Genomic DNA, 21,797 nt, shown 5'->3' on the forward strand with positions numbered 1-21,797 from the left:
CAAAGGCAAATTTCTACTGCATTGCTGCCACTTAGCAAGTAAGACTAGATAATTTAGAGTTTAAAGTTCAGGGGAGAAATTTGAATGGGGAGCATTTAAGCAACTTGCAGGCTGACTTGAGTTCTGCTGGGTTGGAGTCTGCCATTAAAACTGAAACATACAATTCCCCAAGCATAGAGAAAGTATCAGGAAGAATTTGTTGGGATCTTGTATATCCTTATATAAAGAAACTAGCTGACCATGTCGTGCGTTGCTCTGGGCAGCTTCCAACAAAATATTAAAATACAAGTCTATTAAACATTAAAAACATTAAAAGCTTCCCTAAACAGGGCTGACTTCAGATGTCTTCTAAAAGTAACAGTGGTGTATTCCATCAGAACAAATGTTTGCAAGGCAGCTTGGCATGCAATAATACTTTGAGTGACACCCCACAATCTAACTTTTCCAGCAATATAAAAAATGTGCACCAACATCATCTTTCATGAAAAATGTGGACAGAGAAATTGGAAGAACAATTTCACCGATTTTCTCCACGGGGAGGATATTTTTTTCCAACAATTTAATGGTGTGGGGATGGGGAGCTTGCCATTAGCAGTGGCAATCACGACAATAGCACCAATTCTTTCTTTGATCCAGAGGTCTCCCAACACTGCAGCAGCAGCAGCAGCAGCAGCAGCAGCAGCAGCAGCAGCAGCAGCAACAACAACAACAACAACAACAACAACAACTGTATTGTCTGACAGGCCACAATAATACATCCTCCTCAATGTGTCAGACATATTGTTGTTCCAGGGTACCATAGGAGGCAAATGGTGGCTGCCCCCCAAAAGTTGAAGAATATTTAGACAAATTTCTATGAAGTAGCCTTCCTTTCTGGTGGAGTGAGAAAAAATAAAAATCTCAAACCTTTCAGCAACCCCCCCCCAAAAAAAAATATCTGAGATAGTTCATCTCATCTCTATGAGAAAACAAAAAAAGCAGAGCAGAAGTCATTTTCACCCTTGGAAGCAAACAAGGCGTGCTCATGTGTGTTTCAGGACACTGTCACTTTGAATGCATGAGGGTCCCTTTGAGTTCCCATCAGCTAGCACTCTCATGTCAATCATCTGCCATCTGGTACATTGGGGTTTTCATTAGCTCTGCAACTGCCTGACCTTGTGCCAGCCTTCAGCAGACAGGTAGTTCATAACCCTTCACTGTCAAAATTAGCATTCATGATACTACTTAAACTGTGGAGCAAATTTTGAGTTCATTATTAAATGAGGCATATGTTACTACACTCATAACCGATTCAGTTGAGTTATTTTTAGTTTGACCTTTTCTGTATTCATCAAATCAGCTTTGAAATAGACATTGAGGTACCCTTTAAGTGTGGGGGTATAAAAATTCATATAGCTAATGGAAGTTTGTATGTGTGAGAGAGTTTTCTTGCAGATTCTTATTAGATCTCACTGGCTGCCTGATATATATAGTACTTTTGCTACTCATTTCAGTACAGATGAGGTAAGCTTAGATCTTGAAGATACTAATACTCATATATTTTAGTTGAAGCAGTTCATGTTCCCTCTGAATTTACAATTGAACTCATATAGATACAAATCATGGGGACAGATTATTGATCATAGTCAAATGTTGAGGTTCAGCATAACTATTGGGTAGATTAACTAAATAACTCTTGTTGATATAATTATTATTTCATCATTGTGCCTGGAATTCATGAATGGCTCATCTGCAGATTCTCCATGCCAGTGGTTCCCAACAGGTGGTCCGGGGACCCCCAGGGGTCCACGAGCTATGTCAGAGGGGTCCGCAAGATGCTATTAGAATAAAAAATATATTAAATATATTTCGTATGATAACAGATTTTTTGTTTTGGCGGCTTCCTGCATGAGCAGAGTCTAGCGCAAAACTAGAATTAGATAGAGGCAGTAGTTCTGCTGTATGCCGTTAGGTGGCGCTTTACAAACACTACTGTTTTGCAAAGAGGCAGCGCACGCATTCTACTAACGCTCACTTCCCCAAGATGCTTTGCGCGCGTCGGCTTCATTTGTGCGCTACTGCGCAGGTACCCTGTCTTCTCCATTCCCCTCCCTCCTCCCTGGCATGCGCTGCCTCTTTGCAAAACAGTAGTGTTTGTAAACAAAGCGTTGTTTTTCGCGGAAGCTACAGTTCGCGTAGTTAAAAATGGACCGTTGGTTAAAAAGTGGTTCGTTAAAACGACAAAGGCCTACAGATGAAGAGGAAGATGATGCATTTGATGTTCAAGCAACTGTAAAAAACGTATAAATATAAAATATAAAAAGACTCTTAATTTGGCTTTCACTTTTTAATTTTAGGATTAGGAATTAATGGGGGTCCTTGTCACAATAGTGGCTCGATGAGGGGTCCTCGAGAAAATTTTGTTGGGAACCCCTGCTCCATGCAGAGTGCAAGCATGTCTCTGCTCAGAAGCACTTGGCACCATTTGCAGGATTCCTTGCACTGAGAGCCAGGCTTCCTAGCTTTCCCCTTTGGCCTGGGAATCCAATGCATCTGGCCCTTGAGAGGATGCCCAAGTCACACCTTCACTAGCCATGCCCCAGGTCCTCTTCTTGTGCTTTTGCCTAGATGGGATGTATCATCAAACTGGGATGGTGTGTCTTCCTTGCCTGATTGAAGGGTGGGGAGATGTGAAGTGGCAGCGGTGGAACTTCTGACTTCTGCATGTCTTAAATGTAGGCTGTTGCACAAAATTAAGAGTCCCAAACATTGATCCACCCACTTTGGACTCTGGCCATACCCACCATTGGTATGCAGCCCATGGCAGGTTGTCACCCAGGGAAGGAAATCCATTGTTGTGAATCAAACATACCACTTCATGCAAGGGCTGGTTGTGCAGCAGCAGCAGCAGCAGCAGCCATTTTCCCTTGGGGAACTCATCGTGTAACTGATTCCTGAGAGTTTGAAGTCGGCACCTAGCAGCAGATTGGCTTGGCATCTACTGGAGTTGCCTGGCATTTCCAGCTTCATCTCCATCTGCTCACCCAATAGCACAGATTTCGTCAGCTCTGAAGTATGTTAGCGAGACAAACTGGGACCTGAGTGGGCAACCGGGAGAAGTCCTTTCCAGTCAGAGGTGCCATTGGGGTGGGGTGCATAGCTGTCAAGTTTCGGATTTGAAAACAAGGGATCAGCACCCTTACCTGTCCCGGGGACAGTCTACGATTCTCAGGGACAGTCCACACCGTGGGGCATGGTGATCCCCCCCAGGCTACAAATTAATTTACACCAGGCTACACACCATCATCTTTCCCCACCTTCAGAATGGACACCACCCCCATCCATCTCCCCATCCCACCCTCCTCTTCCCCCCTTTTCTTCCCAATGTCTCAATAACCGAAACTGATTTGTTAAAATGTTAGAGGGGGGAAATATGAAAGAGACATTGCACACACCTCTGTAATATTCTGTGCGTATTACTGTTCGTTACCCAGCTTGAACATCTTTGGATTGAGAGGTAGGATAGATTTTTGATATTTTTTTTAATATCTTGTTGCTATTAAAGTGTTCAGGTACCAGAAACAATTTGGTAATTTTAGACTCTGCATTTACTGTCCTTCCAGCATGGGCGTAGCCAGGATTTTTTTTTTTTTTTGGGGGGGGAGCAGAATTGACATGGTTGGTCAGTTAGTTAAGTATTTTAATTGTTTGACAACCATGCCTTCCACAGGGTCACCCCTTTAGGTGGCCATGTGTATTCCAGAGTGTGGTAAGCCAGCCCTACTGCATTTGGGGAGAGTCCTACTCCTTCTGCTGGCTGGACATCTGCCCCAAAATCATTACATGATGGATCAGGAGATCTGAGCTGCCTGAAACCCTGAACACGCTTACTTAAAGCAAATTCCATTAAAATTAATGCTCCTCTGTCCTCCTTACTCAAGATGACTTAATAGAAACAAATACAATGATTTGCATGGTATATGATGTGTTTCCAAGTTTCCAAGCCTTGGAACAGAGCTGGCACAGGTCGGAACTTTGTGTGTAGGAAATGTTCAAGAATTTCTGAACTTTTGCATGAAATGCTTCCAAGGCCCTCAAGATTTTGCTATTAAAAAGCATTTCAGTTGAAATGCTTTCAAAGGCTCAGCTCATGTTAGAGTGAACAGCACACCAAGGGGGCTCCACCACAGCCCAATAGAAGAGCCAGCAAATCTACCAGCCTTGTGATTTCTACATCAGTAAGCATTTTCCTACCTTAACGTCAGCATACGGGAGGATGTGGCTTCTATGGGCCATGATGATTAAATGAAGCTGTATATGTGCAGCTGTGCACGTTGAACGCAGTTTCCTTAAATTTCCCACTGCAGTTTATTTCACTGCTTTTCATTTTAAAAGTTAACTCATGGTGAGTTGTGTTGTAATATACTATTACTGACCCACACTAGCATGCATAAAAGGGTTAACCTGAGCCCAGTGCTCAAGTTACCAGAGTGGGTGTGGCTTAGCAGGCCCCCTCAAGTGAATGGAATCCCTATAAAAGGGAAATCTTAAAGCCTGCTTCCTTTCTAACACAAAGATTGCACAATCATTTTATATTAAAGCCAATGTGTTTTCTTTTAAGGTTGTTTCGAACCTTTTTTCATCTTCACTTTAATGCCAACAGATGGAGACTTGCTTGCTTCAACTTCTCTGTTTAAAGGTAGATGAGTACAGATACAAATCTAACCAAGGACTAATCTACACTGGTCAGTTATAACATTAAAAATGTGTTATAAAAATATGACACCAGAAGGCACTGTAGAGCAGCGATCCGTTGTCAATGGGAAATTGCATTGAGAGCTATATTACAGGGTTGTTGGGTTTTTTTAAAAAAAAAGTTTGTTTGTTTTTTCAGACCAGTGTAAATCCAGCCTAAGAGCTCTGGGGTTTTGGAGAATAGTCTTTCCCAGTCCTGCTTGAAGATTCAGGAGACTGATTCTGGTACCCTTTTTATACAAAGCCTCTGAGCTTTGCCCCTTTCACCTTCTCTCCCCCCTCCCCAGTCACTTTTAGTAGGGTGAGTGAGTTCTTTCCTGGAGAAGAGGAGCATTAATACTCCCGTTCATTTGGGAACCAAGTCCAGGCTTGAGGAATCTTCATGGCACGATTAGAAGAGAGAGAGTGACCAGCAGAAATCAGGCTTCAACTCAAGCTATACAGACTTTGCTGACAGATTCTTTTCTTTAAAAAATGAAAAGCACTGAGGGCAGGCTTCAAAGAGGACGCAGAGTTCAAATAGGAAAACTTTTTTTCTTAATTCAGAGCTAGAGGTTTTTTGGTTTTTTTAAGATTTACCTGATATGAATGAAATCCTCTTCTCTCTTACAGATCTAGTATTTCTTTGAAACTGACATGACTTGTCTGGAATCAGAATTTCAAAAAGCCTCCAAGCACTCAGGAGAGGGGAAATTTGCAAATGTTTGAATGTCCTTATGCCTGTGGTAAAAGTTCAGGATGATTTTGAACTTTTTTTTGTAATTAAGATGAGGTGCAAATGATCAATTATTTAACCTTATTGCCATTAAGGGCATTTGCTCACCACCATTTTCTGGTCACTTCTCTCCCAATTGCACTCTTGCCCTATCTTGCTCTTTGTGCCCTATCAACATTTGGCTCCTGGAGTTGGACGGTTCTGAACAACAGCAACAACAGCAGCATGTTGGCACTAGCTCTGGTGTGCCAGGGCTGGCTGAAGCTTAGCTAAGTGCAGAGACTAAGCTGAAGCATACATCTTGAGACATTGTGCCATATCTTCCGCAGGAAATTGTGCAACAGCCTGTGCTGACAGAAGCACACTGCTGACTTTCAGTTCCCTTTCACATGCAAGGAGGGGACAAAAAGGTTACTCTTCCATTCTGAAGGATGCCATTCTAAAGCAGAGCTGGTCCAGAACTGAAGAAAAATCTCATCGGTTTGTATCAGCTTCCCTGTTTTTGCTGCTTTAGCAGGATCTGCCCTCCCCACCAAATAAGCTACAATGAGCTTATTACATGCTTTGTGTGAGTCAGGATGTGTTTGGCAGACATTAGTCCAACGTGCAGGATAAGAGTATTGTACTACAAGTACACACCCCTAGCCTGTCTCCCCTTACTGAAAATAAAGATGGCGCCATCTTTTCCACATTTATTCTCTCTTCCTTTAATTTCACGGGCACTGCCCTGGGGGAAGGATTGAAAAGGCATTTTTTGAAAAAGGAAGAGTGGGAGATAACCCACCTCAGCATGAGCCAATTAACACCTCTTCCGCTTCCCACAGAATACCAGCCCCACAGATGGAGTGCTAGCACAAGACTAGAATGTTGAAAATGTGGAATTTCAGCATTTTGTAAATCTGAATAAGTAGTTTAATCCCAAAGTTAATAGCATGTACTATTTAATCTCTCCATGGAAAGATGCACAGAATGCTTCTTATGGCAAATAGTGAAATTAATACCAATGTGTGCTAGTCTGAGGCAGGGAGGGAGAAATAGTCCATGCTGTGGAATTGATCTTCCTTGTTTGTTTACAAGCATGCACTCTACAATTCCACCTCCAGAATGGGGTGGGAGGTAGAGCTTCAAAACAGGAAGCCCACCTAAATTAAGAGATATAACCTAAAATACAGAAAGCAGCAATGGAAAGCTAAAAACTTAAAAGAACCAAGAGCAAAATAAAATAAATCCTACAGAGCAGGTAATAACAGCTTGGTGAGTTAAAGTTAAAATAAATTTTAAAAATCCCTCAACTCTGCCCCTCTTTCTCCTTGCCCTCAAGGAGAAAGGGGGCTTTGTGTTGGGCTCAGCTGGCAGACATGCCACCAGCAGGTCACATAGTGAAGGGAAAGATGACGCCCAAAGCGTGGCCCCAGAGGTGAAGCTAGCTGCTCCAGCACCTGGAGCTGCAGGGGGTGTGTGGTGATCTGTCCATAGGGGTGGCGCAGTGAGCATCCCAGGGGGGTTGTGTGGTGAGTATGGGGGCAGGACCGCCTGTGGCGAACATCCTGGGGGGGGCGCTGCCGCCCCCCACGGTGAGCATCCCAAGGGAGCGCCGTTGCCACCCACACCTAGCGTCCCAGGGGGGCGGCATAGTGATGTCATCTCAGGGATGACACCTGGGGTGGCTTCCCCCACCACAGTCCCTTTCTCTGCCACTGCGTGCCCCCCCCCCCAGAGCACAGTGGAAAGAGTCAGCCTCAGAAATGGAGCTGAGCGAGCAAGGGGCTGACTCTGCAGATGAGAGCTGTCTGTCTGAGTTTAGAGAAGACAGCCCAGCCCCCCTCCTTCCCCAGGCAAGACACTGTTAGCTCCCAGGGAGAGGAAGAGTTGTAAGTTGGCCAAAGTGTAGCTAGGCAACCAGTAGATAAGCCAGACTCGGAGGCTGTATCTTCTGGGGAAGAGACAGGCCAGCTGTGCAGTCCTCATACGAGGAGGCTAGAGAAGCTCATAGAGTAATGGAAGGGAAGGAGAAGAAAGGCAGGATTTGGGCTTCCTTCCTGTTGGGGGAGGGGCGATGAGTCAGACTGAGCAACTAAGGTTAATGAGAGCAGGCAGAACAGGATGTTGTTGTTTTTTGTAAATAAACTTATATAAAACTGACGGAGAGTCCTTGCTGCTTATCAAGCTGCTTGCCTGTCAGAGATGGTTATAGATGAGGTTGGTAGGTGGCCGGGCAGATGGGAGCTCAGCCAGGAGATCCAAGCAGAGGGACACCCCTGCTCTGCTCATCCTGGCCACGGCATGGCAGAAGGGTTGTTGGGGTTGCTCTGCCAAACAGCTCTTTGGATCCTGGCCATGTTCCACGGCACTACAATGGCAACCAACATTTATTTTTATATACGGAGATGACCAGACATGTTTTGCCACCAGAGTAAAAATGGGAAAGTGCGACCTCCCCCTCCACTGCTGAAGACTTGATTACTGGTGTCGTATGGTTGCGGCTTCTGGGTTCATCTGAGATCTTGCAAGAGGTCCACCAGATCTTGCTGGAACCTGGAAGCCACAGCTACTTCTCCGGTAGTGGTGGCAGGGCATGCCCTTCCACGGGAGAATTGAGGAGTAGCAGCAGTGGCAATGAGATCTCACTGGAAGTCACTGCTTCTCCTTGCTCTCCAGCAGCAGATTGGGCTGCCCAAGGCAACGGCCATCAAAGCACATCCTGATTTACAGAAGAATATCCTCATAAGCAAAACAGAGAAGTCTGTGCTGAAAGGAGCTGGCCAACAGAAGTATCAATAGGTATGCATGGAACCTCAGAGAAGACATATCTATAGGAATGAGCTGTAAAAAAAATGCCCACATTCTGTCAAATATGCAGGTTTCTTATTTTCAGTCTGTGATTTATTGTGAGTAAATTTTTCCCAAAGTAATGGGACTTTCTTTCAAACAAACATGGTTCAAGTGTATGCTTGTAAATTAAAATGTCAGTTTCTGTAAATTTCGTATCAAACATACATGCATTACATTAAATCTTATTACTTCATAGTGTCAGAATTTTGCAGAGCCTGGAAATTTAATAAGACACCATCACTCTAATGGAGTTAGGAACCTGGTGTGTGTGTGTGAATGTGTGTAATATGTGTATGTGATTGCACACAATTTGTTGTGCACCATTAATACTAACTGAGAAGTTATTGATGAACTCAAAGTCTTGAAGCAGTGGATACTGGGAAGCATGTTTTGCAGTCCTGGTGCAAATGAAGAAATAATTTGGGGGGGGGAGTAGGATAGGGTCATCAACAGCTATTAGCACATATAACTTGGAGGAACAAAATTCATTATCAGTCTGTCTTCTGACTGCTACCAACAGGGAATGATTGAAATGGAATAAAATCCCTAAATTATCTTCCTATTCTTGAACACATTTGTCCAAAAATGCTTAACAGTAATTGTCAGAAGCAAGGTGCTAGCTGGATCCTTGATGAACTGTTCCCATTACAACATGTCAGATATATGTCAGATATATGTTGTATATATCAATATATTTATGAATACAACTCCTCTCTCATGGAATATTATTAAGGAAGGCCTTGTAGGAAACTGCAATATTGTTTGCTACCCTGTAATCAGAACAACCTCTGATATTATTATTATTATTATTATTATTATTATTATTATTATTATTTTATTTATTGAATGGGGTGCTTTCCAGGAAGATCTCACAAAGCAGTTTAGATAAGTTTCTTACTGCAGGAAGGATCTTTTCTCTTGATAGAATACAAATTAAAGAATCGTCGCACATCCTCCACTGGTCAAGAGGAGGAGCAAAAACAAAGGCAGGTTGCATGAGAGCTGTGCCCAGGACATGGCAGTGAGATGGGAGAGACACTGAAATGGGAAAAGTGGTTGTTTAAAACTATGGAATGTACAAGGGTTCCACAGACCTCTCACAAGAGGCAGCTGAGGAATGAATTTTATGGGAGAAGTTTCAATACAGTGAAAGGAGAGGGATACTTACAGTTAAAAGGGTGGCTGTTTTCAACAGAGGTTTGAGTAAAGCGGGGAGGGAACGGGGGGGGGGGAGTGGCAATTTAAAATAATGGCAGGTAAGAGATAATTGGCTCCAGAAATGGGGCTAAGAAGGTGAAAAGCGAGCTGGGGTGGGAAGGGGACTCTCTAGTTGGCAAATATGAATAAATCCTTATTCAGTGCTATTTTTCTAGAAAACAAGGTGCTGGAACTCACGACAAATGCCTCCCTCATTCTCTAAGAATGGCAATGGCACCCACCTGAGTTCTGGCAAGTTCTGGCTGAGAAAAAAGCCCTGTGTTCATTACAGAAGATTGCTCTTCAACTTCTAGGGTTAGTGGTTCATTTAGCATGCAAAAGGGGCACAGGAATGAATGGGCTTCACTCTGCCCTCTGCCCTTGCTGTCCCTGTTACACTCCGTGAGTTGGAGGGTGAACTTCCGAAGGTGTAAGCCTCCAGGCTTGTGAAGGTTCCCCTACATTTTAGACCCTTCTTGGGAAATCAGGTCTTAGAGCCACCCACATATTTTGATCCTCTCTCAAACTCCCTTTTCATTCACTGTGTCTCTTCTTTTTACACCCTTTTCCCCTATCTGTCTCTCTCCTCCGCTTTTCTGAATAAGTATGATTTATATAGATTTTTCCCCTTCATGGATCACTGCCTTGTCGTGGCGAAGGGGCTTAAATAACTTAGACAAGTTATGTTTTGACCAAACATGATCCACCTGGAGAAGGAACTGGCACGCCACTCCAGTATCCCTGCCAAGACAACAGGCATATAAAAGTTATGACGCTGGAAGATGAGCCCCTCAGGTCGGAAGGCGTCCAACATGCTACTGAGGAAGAGCGGAGGACAAGTACAAGTAGATTCAGAGCTGATGAAGCAGTTGGGCCAAAGCCGAAAGGTTGCTCAGTTGCGGATATGCCTGGAAGCGAAAGGAAAGTCCGATGCTGTAAAGAAAAATACAGTGTTCTCGAAGCTACGAACATGAGTTTGACCAAACTGCGGGAGGCAGTGGAAGACAGGAGTGCCTGGCGTGCTATGGTCCATGGGGTCACGAAGAGCCGGACACGACTAAATGACTAAACAACAACAACATATAGATTTTTAGTTTTCATTGTATATGTGATGAGTATGACATGTTTTACATTGTAATTTCCCCCTGTGTTTCTAGAAGAAAGAAACATAGAAAATTGGTGTTCTAAAATGTGGAGGGGGTCTCAATGGAAACAGGAGGTTCTCTCCCCTTCTCCGCTCAGGGAGGGGGACTCATTTCTCCTAGCACATTTCTCCCAGAAGCCTCCCTTCATATCTTGTTAACCTCAAATCAGAAAGGCAGATGACTGCAATGTTAGAAGATCACTGAGGAAGCACAATCCTATTTGCACCTCCTGAGGCCCCCATCCCAGCAGGAGGGAGGCCAGGCTAACCAGGGAGGTGGGCTTTCTGGAAAGAAATGGAACTGGAAATTCAGGGCAATTCCCCATATAGTAATTTGCATCAACAACCTCAGGTATGCAGATGACACAACCTTGATGGCAGAAAGTGAGGAGGAATTAAAGAACCTTTTAATGAGGGTGAAAGAGGAGAGCGCAAAATATGGTCTGAAGCTCAACATCAAAAAAACCAAGATCATGGCCACTGGTCCCATCACCTCCTGGCAAATAGAAGGGGAAGAAATGGAGGCAGTGAGAGATTTTACTTTCTTGGGCTCCTTGATCACTGCAGATGGTGACAGCAGTCACGAAATTAAAAGACGCCTGCTTCTTGGGAGAAAAGCAATGACAAACCTAGACAGCATCTTAAAAAGCAGAGACATCACCTTGCCGACAAAGGTCTGTATAGTTAAAGCTATGGTTTTCCCAGTAGTGATGTATGGAAGTGAGACCTGGACCATAAAGAAGGCTGATCGCCAAAGACTTGATGCTTTTGAATTATGGTGCTGGAGGAGACTCTTGAGAGTCCCATGGACTGCAAGAAGATCAAACCTATCCATTCTGAAGGAAATCAGCCCTGAGTGCTCACTGGAAGGACAGATCCTGAAGTTGAGGCTCCAATACTTTGGCCACCTCATGAGAAGAGAAGACTCCTTGGAAAAGACCCTGAGGTTGGGAAAGATGGAGGGCACTAGGAGAAGGGGACAACAGAGGACGAGTTGGTTGGACAGTGTTCTCGAAGCTACGAACATGAGTCTGACCAAACTGCGGGAGGCAGTGGAAGACAGGAGTGCCTGGCGTGCTCTGGTCCATGGGGTCACGAAGAGTCAGACACGACTAAACGACTAAACAACAACAAACAACAACAACAATTTGCATCAGAAAAAAATTCAGTTTCTGTTAGAAAAATTTCCCAGTGCCCTAGAGTGTGATCTAATTTAGCATGCTTATTTTACTGCATTTGGCAAACAAAGCCAAGAGCTGTTTGACAGTGGAGTGGACTCCCTCAGAAGATGGTGGACTCCCTTTCACTGCTGGTTTTTAAGCAGAGGTTGGATGGCCATTCGTCAGGGATGCTTTTGATGCATTCCACTGGAGCCCCTTCCAACTCTAGGATTCTTTGATAGCTCCAAGGCTTACAGACACACTAAGTTGTTCCCAACAATGGAGGGGGGGGGGGCGTGCATGACACCACACACACAGCACCACCCCAACCCAGCCAGGCCAACTAGGCCCACCCCTGCCACCCCCCACTGCCAGCTGCCTTCTCTTCATGAAAGCGATGTGCCAGGGTAAAGACGCTTCATGCTGGCACATCCCTGGCGGAGGTCACCAGAGAGCTTTCCTGGAAGGCTCCCTGGTGATTGTCAAAGGGGTGTGCCAGGGTGAGGATGTCCTTCTGAGGATTGCCATGGGATTCGGGGGGGGGGGGTAGCCCCTGATGGTGCCCTTGCAAGCTTACCTGATATTTATTTGCCAAACTTATGAAACAACAAATTTTCCATGCAAAAATAAAGCACTGGAAAGCTCCCCCCCCCCGCTGCTAACCCCCAGAGACCTTTGCTGCAGGTCTTGCTCCAGACTCCTGTGGCCTCTTCACTTGCCCTCTCCTGGGACGCAAGCTGTGGCCAGGAGAAAGAACTGCAGCCTCCCCTTTGCTCACACCTTCTTTCTATTCAGGGATTGAGGGAACAAGTCAAGGAGAGGGAGGAGAGAGGGTCCCACCTAGGGAGGGGGGAGGCATGCCTAGGACTGCACTTTAAAGTTATCTCTCTCTCTGAACCAGTTGGTCTTGGCTGCTGCAAAGACTGGGTTCTAGCACTCTGCATAAAGTTGTTTTAATGATGTGATATCAAACTCTCTAGACTGCAGGAAATTTGAAACTTATTTATATATTTTCAAATGGAAAGTAAGTTTGAAGCTTCACTCTAAAGCAGTACACTTATCATTATGCAAAAGCTTACCAGCCATATGGCTGGTTTAAATACACTAATTGCATGAAGTGCTTACAATAAAACAGGTGCTAAAACCATGTTTTCACACCCTGTTGTTCATTTTACAGTTTACAGAGGACCTTGTCTCTACCATGGAGGACTCCTGCTCACTTGCACAGGCTTCCAGCTGACACTTAAAGATCTCCTGAAAAGCCCAGTTCAGGCAGCAGCTGGCAATTTATTCTTTCTTTTTATAGAAACTGTTAACACTTTCTCTTTTTTTTAAAGTGGAATAGAAAAATAAATAATGGGAGAATGTAGCAGAGAAAAAACAGCACCACACAACCTTGTGCAGTCCTGCAGGTGAAGTTCATTATGAGAAGTCAGACAATCCTTTTTTGTTCAATGAGCCAGTGGGTTTTTTTTTTAAAGAAATGTTTTGTCTAGGATAGTCCTATGAATGAGATGCAAGGCAGTGAATTTTCTCTTCCCACTTCTACCCCCAGCCATAGTGAAGTGAGAGAAAATCAGGCTGGAGCCAAAGCCAGAGGCCCTAAGGATGTGGGAAACCTCTCTGAAGAATCATAAGTCTTATTCAAATAACTTTTGCTTCCCTCCTTTTGCCAGAAGGGTTTTGCCTGCGGAAGAACCTGGGGTTGGTTTTACCCTGGGACATGCAGCACCCTGACCCTTAAGAAATGGTGTGGTTGTGGACATTCTTTGAGCTTCATTTCCATGTCTTACCTTGTTCTGTCTCAGAAAGAACCTGAAAAACCTGCTATGAGATTCAGCCAGCTTGGCCAATACTCAGGGATGGGTGGTGGAATCCAGCAGCAGCAACATGTACATGCTCTGAGTGTATTGTGTATTTGAGCTGCCACTGTTTTTTAGCATAATACCAGTGCTTTTTTCTGGCGGAAGGCACCGGAACACAGTACTGCCGCTTTTTTTCTAGGAAAAAAAGCACTGCATGCGCGCGCACACACACACCCTAAACACGGGAGTCTACAGCTGCCATTTGGCGGCTACTGAGAAGAAGCAAGGGTGCTACTGGAGGGTGGAGGGTGGCACAGGAGGCAGATTGTGGCCTGTGTGGTCCCTACAGAGCAAGGGTGGTGGCAGTGACAGTGGCATCAGCAAGTAAGCTCTTGGGGCTGCAATAAAAGGAAGGGTCAGATGGAGCCTGGGCCAGTGGGAGGCCTCCATGCTGCCCCACACCAGAGCAGCCAAGCACTGGAAGGACTCAGGAAAGTCCCCTCTTCCTCCTCCCACAGCCTGCAGAGGATTCACACCCCACACCCCAAACACTGACACAACCACTCACCCCACACTCTCCCTCCCTTTCCTTGCAGGGCAGCTGGGGGACGGGTGCAGGATTTAATAATAATAATAATAATAATTTATTATTTATACCCTGCCCATCTGGCTGGGTTTCCTCAGCCACTCTGGGTGCCTCCCAACAGAATATTAAAATACAATAGTCCATCAAACATTAAAAGCTTCCCTAAACAGGGCTGCCTTCAGGTGTCTTCTAAAATTCTGGTAGTTGTTTTTCTCTTTGACATCTGGTGGGAGGGTGTTCCACAGGGCGGGTGCCACTACTGAGAAGGCCCTCTGCCTGGTTCCCTGATTGAAAGAGAGCATGGGTGAAATCACACCAAAGTGACATTTCTCCCCCCCCCCCCAAATAATATTTATTAATTTTCAAACATTTTAACACAAAAACAAAAAAACAAAAATAAAACATAATAAAAAAGCAAAAACATATCAGTTACATTACATTAACATTAACATTGTGGACTTCCTCGATCCCCCCCCCCCACTGGGTCCATTTATTAAATCTAAATTAAGCAATTTTCTTTTATCATCTTAAATCATTCTGACACATTTTTTCCCATTATTTCCCAACCAATTCTAATCTACTCAAGAAAAAAAAACTTGACTACCCTCAACCTATAATTCATTAATTAATCCAAATCTAACTTTATTTTTCATCCATCTCTTATACTTCCTTTAGCCTCACATTTTATACCCCCAAATTTTTTCATATATTCAAATGTTATTTCTTTAACCACTTTGTCTAATTCTACCCCCCTTCCCCTGGACTCCGGATCTCCCAGATGTATCAACTAGCTCCATAAAACGTTCCAGTTTCAGACCATCTTAATCAGTCAGAAAATAACCCATTGTTACTCCTCACCCTATTCCCACTCTTTCGCTACCTATCCACCACTCTCCTTTCTTTGTCCCCTGCTGACCCCCCCCCCCCCAATTTTCTAACTGTAGCACAGTACCATCCAGCTATGTTTCCACTTTCCAGCCCTATCACAATTTTATGTCCAGTTAAGCTCAGGCCCCAGCATGGATCCTTCCCTCCCTCTCTCACTGGGAGGACATTATTCTGTGCTAGTTCTTCTTTGAGGACTCCTTGAATCAAACACAAGTCTTGTTCCCCCTCTCCCACTGGGGGAACAGTATTCCTTACATCTTCCTCTTCTTTTTTAACCTTCAATTGTGTTGTCCAGGACTGATAGGCTTTCTTCCTTTTTTGCAAAGTCATTTACACTGCCCCGGATGATGCTTGTTCATCTTGCTTCAATTGTCTTATTTTACGAATCTCTATATTATTCTGTCACAGTTCATCTCTCATGTCCAAAATCAGTTCCAGGAGTTTTTGATAATCCGCAGCATCTGTAGAGCCAGATTGTCTACTGACATCCTGTTTATCTCACATTCCATGGGAACTGCAGGATAACATTCAGGAAGTGACACAGTTCATATTTCCAAACCTCAAAAACAAAGTTTACGTCCAATCTGGTTCTCAACTCTCATTTTTCATTCTTGTTCATGATTTTAAAAATCTTGTGTCTATTTCTGAAAAGTGCATTATAAAACTTCTTATACGCAGCCTTATATTTACCCTCTCTTCAAGGTTAACACTTCTCAGTCTCAAAGAGGTAAACAGATTCCTTGCTTTTGTGATGTCATAATGGCGGCTGGCTGATGCATCCAGGGACCCGACTCCAGTTCCAGGGAGGCTTCCCCCAGTCCAGATTTAAAAATTTACAGGGATTTTGATATCATCAGTCCTTCTCCCCTTTACCCTGCCTCAGGGGGAAGGTTTTAAAACCAATCCTTGGAAGCTGTCCTGTCAAACTCTTCTGGCTGCAGGCAAATTAACTGTGTCGTCGTTCTCTCAATAGGGGAGACCGACTTCCTGTTTCAATCTCCTCCCGTGGCCAATTCTTTCAATTGGATTTTTTTTTAATTCTTTGTATTACTCACAGTGTCCAATGTATTCTGAATCCTCTTCTTTTTTTTTGGAAAAATCTACCGCTCTCCGCTGCTGGCTCGGAGCTTCACTCTGTGAGGGTAGCAATTTGCTCAAAAATGGCGCCTGCGACTGCAACTCCGCTCCAACTCGGACCTCTCAAGGAGAGCTTATCGGTAAGCGGAGGGGTCACCTTAGGGTGCAGCCGAGCTCTCATACCCCAAGAAAGCTCAATCTGGAGTTCTTCTGGGGGGGCCCGCATTGCTCTCATGCCTCTCCCCCTCCCTCACAGCGCCAGGAACCTCAGAGCACGAGGAGTCATTGCTGATCAGCACTGGCGGTAGACCAGCAGTTCCCAAAGTGACATTTCAGTCTGCTATCTAGATTAATAATGGTGTCCAATGTCCAAACACAGACAAAAACGAAGTTCCATCTCAAGAACGTTTGTGCCTAGCTGGGTGGCAGTATCCTGAGTGGCATCCAGACTGGCACATGTAAAACTGGGCAACAGTACCTTTAGAGTCATCCACATCTGTGCAGTGTGGACCTGTGATGCCAAAGTGGTCACAATAACATCAAACTGGGCAATGGCATCTTTAGAAGCTTCCACATTTCTGCAGTTTGGACCCATAACTCCATCCATCATTCTGCTATCTGGATTCAAAATGGCGCCCAGAGTCAAACATTAATGAAAATACTTCACCCACTACAGGGACTCTCATGCCAAGTTTGGTGACAAGTTCTCAAGAAGTATCTGAATCCACAGAGAACAGACTGACAACCACTTTTGTAATATATATTGTAGATATTCATCACATTTTTCAGAATGAATTTCAATTTTATTGATATTATAACCACAAACACATTAGTGCTCTGTATTCTTTAATGAACACTTTAAGCAGGCATTTCATAATTTTGAAACATTCCCCCCCCCCTAAGTATAAGGTTCATATAGAACTGGTCTGGGCAATGTTAATATATCAGGTTATAAGTGCCTTTATTATAAACATTTGGGTGAATAAGTCTACCTATGGGTCTAGTTAAAAAATAAATAAAAAGTCCCTCCCTCACTAACCTATATCCATAGTGTGGGGCTTGAGATGTCAACTTTTTAATATTCTCCAGCTTATCATTGTTTTGCTGGCTCAATACCATCACAGCCAGGTACCTGGCAGAGTGTTTAGGAACTTCTGCAATGCATGGGACATGACTGATATGTAAGAAAAATAATGTTGATGCATAATTTTCTCAAAATGAATATGGCACTTCTGTTTCTGTTCTGGACTGCAGTAGTACTTCGCTGCATCATGTGCAATGTCAGAATCAAACTATGAGGTAAAAAAAATTAATATAAATGAAAGATGCTCAGCAGGCTTGGAAAATACAAATTGTAGAACATTATGGGATGTCACTGGCAATTACTATTACCATTTCTTGTACATTTTACTATAGGAGGGAAAAATCTGGGTTCACTTATTGGAGAAATTCGATAAAACAATAAAAATAGATTGTCAGGGCATATTAGAATTTGCTAACACATTCTTCCTCCTCTTTTTTCATTCCCTTTCCTTAAGCATCCTTGCTTCCTAGACACACACACACACACACACACACACACACACACACACACTTCAAATACAAATCAAATTCCCCCCCCCTGTTATTACAATTCTTATTTCTTCCCTCCAAGACCAAAAGAGAGAAAAAGAATATATATATATATATATATATATATATATATATATATATACACACACACACACACACACACACACACACACACACACACACACACCCCACACACACACCTATAATTAAACAAATATAAATAAATAATTAAATAAAATGAATATGAGATTAAAAATAAAGATCGACTTCCTGTCATTACCCAATGCATATACTTCCTCTTTAAATTGACTGTACTCAAAATATTCAACATTCTTACACACCTTTATACATTTTAATAGTTATACATTTTAATATTGTTATATCTCTTTCTTTTTAACTTCTGCTTCGTATTTTCCTTTAATCACTCGAAAGCTAGCATGGTCAGATTATTGTTGCTATATTTTCGGACATATTTTCTATAGATACCCCATTTATGTGCAAATTTTTGTTTTGTATTTCCTCTAAGCTTACTTGTCAATTGTGCCATCTCGGCAAATTCATGTAATTTGCTTTGCCATTCCATTATTTTAGGAACATCCTTTTCTTTCTATCCTTTGGCCACAAGTGTTCGGGCCGCCGCCGTTGCATATGAGAATATTTCTCTATACTGTCTTGGATTATCTTTACCTAATATACTCAGTTAGAAGGCCTCAGGTTTTTTTGACAAAGCTTATGCCCATCTTTTTTAAAAAATTCATCATAAATTCCCCCCCCCAAATATCTTTATCTTGACACATGTCCACCACATGTGGAACATGTCCCCGTTGTTTCCTCCGCATCTCCAACACACGTTTGCTAAATTCTTGTACATTTTTGATAGTCTGGACATAGCTGCCAAGTTATCCCTTTTTAAAGGGATTTTCCCTTATGCTGTATAGGCTTCCTCGCGAGAAAAGGGAAAACTTGGCAGCTATGAGTCTGGAAGGGGTGAGGTACCACCTATGGGCCATCTTCAGCATATTCTCTCTTATATTATAAGTGGCCGTAAATTTCAAATTTACCTTCCATAGGTTGACTGAATTTCAGTTTACTGAAAGTGGAAGCAGGGGGGGTGATCTGTGGGCCCATTTAGCATTTAGGAAAAGGCATTTATTTCACCTAGGGGCTTCTCTGGTGCTTCTAATGCACTCTCTCTCTCTCTCTGACTAGAAAAGGGGGGTTCTCCTCTTCATTTGCCTTTTATATGTAGTCTACAAACAGGTTAGTTTGTTGGCTTCCTTCACTCATGAGAGAGACTCTCAACTACATTCAGGCCATCGCTTGCAAGAAGTCTATTATTCATATGAGGCCATGCACTCTGGTCAGTGACTGAAATAAATCAAATCTTATTCTTATTCTTATTCTTCTCATGTGAGGTCTCGCTCCATATCAGGTAAATATGTTGGAGCCACTGTAGGACATCCGAACCCAAACCTTTGGGCTACTGATGGGGGTGGCTGCCTTCATGGCAAGACTGATGCTTCCCTCCATGACTCTCCTCTGGGCTTTGCCTTCTTGCTTTTAGTTCTTCCTCCTCGCTATGGATCTTGCTCTTGCATCTGTGGGCCTCAGCAAATGCCCCCCCCCCTGAACAGCCACACCAAATAATGCACTTGCTTAATGTCTAAACTGGGCCGCTGCCTCCCACATGAGGGTGGTGAAAGTGAAGAGAAGAGAGCACACTCAACATGATAGGATTGAAGGACAGAAGGGAGAGATCGCCTCAGGTGTTAGAAAGGCCTCGTGAACAGAGTATACTGGAATGAGATGTGGGATTGTTTTCTGTTTTCATGTATTAAGTTTCTATCCTACCCTTCCTCTCAATGGAGCCCAGGAAACAGTTCAAATGATCTCCCAAGGCTTCCACTCCCCAACTGTGTGATTGGTTGTGAAAAAAGACTGTTACGTTGGTTGGACAAGCTGAACCATTGCATTTTCTTTGGTTGGAATGTGGCCCATTGTGTGACTAAAGAGATAGCCAAGAATATGTGATCTTTCGCCAGAGGAGCTAACAGCTTCTTCTTCAATGGGGTCTGTTTTTTCTTCCTCCTTCCCTGGTGATGCCATCAAAGTGTTTGAAAGGGGACGATAAACTGGCAGTCCCCAAACTGAGGACTCAGCTATACAGCTGCAAATTAAACATTTTAAGTGTGTTTTAAGTGCAATATACAATGTGGCACTAGATGATGGTGGTGAGCCTTAATTCAATGTATTTTTTTTAAAAAAAATGCTTTAAAGAAAAGCATTTTCAGAACGTTTTTTATATGTGTGTGGATCCCACCCGAGCCTACAACAAAGAGAGGGTTGACTTACTTGCTATGAAAATGCAGTTATATGGGTGTTGGAATTTCCCTGGAAGCCTAATGAGAGTACAGTATCTCTTGGGGTATCAACACTGAAGCTTCCATCTCATACTCACCCTGTAGATAGAGGTGTAAAGAAAATCTTGTATCACAGAAATGGCATAAATCTCCACTGACCTTCTTTCTAAGGAGAGCAACCCAGAGCACATTCAGAAACCCCTGAAACTTCTTAATGCTTAGAGTTTGGGGTGGCCATAACAAAGGCATCACTGTCGCTCCATTTGCACCTTAATCCTTTAACATTCTTCCATGAGAAGAATGTTATGAATCTGCTCCCACACTACTGTCCTAGCCAAAAGATCTCCCTCCAGTCTGAGAACATATTCCGCTGCTGATCCTCTTTCCTGAACTCTTGTGCCATCAGAGCCATTTGCCCCCCTGCTCCTCTCTGCTCTTCAGGTGGGGTAACCCCAACACAAACATTGAGCCCTAGGATTCTTCTCTATTACATCAAAATTTTCTTCTAGCACTGCTGAATAGAAAGGGGTATCCAGGACAGCAAGGCGACTGTGCATGCTATATGTGCATGATAACTTGGGGCTAGATAGAACCATAGAGTCCAAGAGTGGAACTGTCCCCAAGAGTCATATAGTCCAATCCCCTGGGATGCAGGAATCACAGCTAAAGAATCCCTGACAAATGGACATCCACTTAACAGGAACAGAACATGGAATCATAGAGTTGGAAGAGGCCACAAGGGCCATCCAGTCCAACCCCCTGCCAAGCAGGAAACACCATCAAAGCATTCCCGACAGATGGCTGTCAAGCCTCCGTTTAAAGACCTCCAAAGAAAGAGACTCCACCACACTCCTTCGCAGCAAATTCCACTGTCGAACATCTCTTACTGTCAGGAAGTTCTTCCTAATGTTTAGGTGGAATCTTCTTTCTTGTAGTTTGAATCCATTGCTCTGTGTCTGCTTCTCTGGAGCAGCAGAAAACAACCTTTCTCGCTCCTCTATATGACATCCTCTAATATATTTGAGCATGGCTATCATATCACCCCTTAACCTTCTCTTCTCCAGGCTAAACATACCCAGCTCCCTAAGCCGTTCCTCATAAGGCATCGTGTCCAGGCCTTTGACCATTTTCGTTGCCCTCCTCTGGACACGCTCCAGCTTGTCAGTATCCTTCTTGAACTGTGGTGCCCAGAACTGGACACAGTACTCCAGGTGAGGTCTGACCAGAGCAGAATACAGCGGTACTACTACTTCCCTTGATCTAGATGCTATATTCCTATTGATGCAGCCCAGAATTGCATTGGCTTTTTTAGCTGCTGCATCACACTGTTGACTCATGTCAAGTTTGTGGTCTACCAAGACTCCTGGATCCTTTTCACATGTACAATTCATCTTGTTTGCTTTGGCCCAGTTGTCTAATCTGTTAAGGTCATTTTGAAGTGTGATCCTGTCCTCTGTGATCCTGTCCTCAGATGTTATATACAGTAGTTTGTGGTTGTGGCAAATGAAGCAATGAAGAAATGGTTGGGGCACAGGGAGAGTAGCTGCAGAACAGCCCTCTCTTTCACCAACTCCCTATATGGATGACACAATGGCTCAGAGAAGGCACACGATGTATTTCTTCTGTTGAAAATAAGGGGGGGGGCTGCTCAGGGAAATCACCGGGAACTATCAGCTCCCTGAGCTCTTCCAAGGAGGTGTAGGAAACAATAAGGATTTCTTAGTTTG

The sequence above is a fragment of the Zootoca vivipara genome, chromosome 4, assembly GCF_965207765.1.
Source record: "Zootoca vivipara chromosome 4, rZooViv2.hap1.1, whole genome shotgun sequence".
NCBI classification, from domain to species: domain Eukaryota; kingdom Metazoa; phylum Chordata; class Lepidosauria; order Squamata; family Lacertidae; genus Zootoca; species Zootoca vivipara.